Consider the following 1,318-nt stretch of genomic DNA (forward strand, 5'->3'; position numbering starts at 1 on the left):
TGGAGTCCATTCTGACCCACAGCGCCCCTAGAGGACAGAGTGGGACTGCCCCCAGGGTCTCCCAGGCTGTCATCTTCCCAGAAGCTGACTGCCTCATCTTCCCCCTGCAGAGCGGCCTAGGAAGCCCTGTGGGGCAGTTCTGCTCTGCCACGTGGGATGGCTATGTGTGGGAACCGTCTCAGCAGTAACAGCAGCAGAGTGGTGGGCTTTGAGGTGGTGCTGCAAACAAATGGTTATGAGAGTAAAGTGTCCCATTGCAGTCGTGTACCTTACCCATTTCCTGTCAGAGAACTCGATCGTAGCCTGATACTCCCCGTTGCCACCAAGTCAACTCTAACTCAACACGACCGCGTGCGGGTCAGAGCAGAACCGGGCTCCACAGGGTTTTCAGATGCTGACTTTTCTGAGGCAGATGACCCGGCCTTCCTTCTGAGGCACATCTGGGGGCACTGGAGCGTCCAACCTTTCAGGTAACAGCTGAGCACATGAACCATCGTGTCACTCAGGGATTCCCAGTGCAACGTAAGAGTTGTGAGCATGGTAACTGTGGGTGGGGATGAGGGTGCCCTGAAGCACGTGGCCAGATGGGCAGGGCATTGGTGCCAGTGGGTGCCCCACAGTGGCTGCTGCTCCCCCAAGGAGCAGGTCCTCACAGGTGCAATGCAGGCTCTTTTCCTTCATATACCCTTGGCCCTTTCTCCCTTGGGTCTGAGCCCATCAGGGTGAGTAGCCACCACTCGCTGGTCCTCAGGGTGAACTGTGCACAGTCTGTTTTGTTCTGAGGGTTTCCTTAATAACCTCTGTGGGGAAATTTTTAGATAGCAAAAATAACAGATATGGGATTGTCTTAGAGTTCTCTAGAGAATAGAAGAAAAGATCTATGTCTGTGTCTATCTATATCCATTTCCATGTCCATGTCCATCTGTGTCCGCATCCATCTGTGTCTATGTCCATCTCTGTCCATATCTATGTCCATGTCTATGTCTATGTCCATGTCTGTCTACGTCTATGTCCATGCCTATGTCCATGAGTTGGAATCAACTTGACAGCAACTCACAGCAATGTCAAATGTATTCCTATGCCTGTGTCATATATCTATCCATCCATCCACTCATCTATCTATCCATCCATCCATCCATTGTCCATCCATCCATCCATCCAACAATCCATCTGTCCACCCATCTATGTATCCATCCATCTGTCTACTCATCCATCCATCCAACCATCCATCTATCCATCTATCTGTCCATCCATTCATCCATCTATACATCCATCCATCTATCTGTCCATCCATCCATCCATTGTCCATCCATCCATC

The sequence above is a fragment of the Orycteropus afer genome, unplaced genomic scaffold (assembly GCF_000298275.1).
Source record: "Orycteropus afer afer isolate SDZICR_OR568_19922 unplaced genomic scaffold, OryAfe1.0 scaffold00273, whole genome shotgun sequence".
Classification (NCBI taxonomy): domain Eukaryota; kingdom Metazoa; phylum Chordata; class Mammalia; order Tubulidentata; family Orycteropodidae; genus Orycteropus; species Orycteropus afer.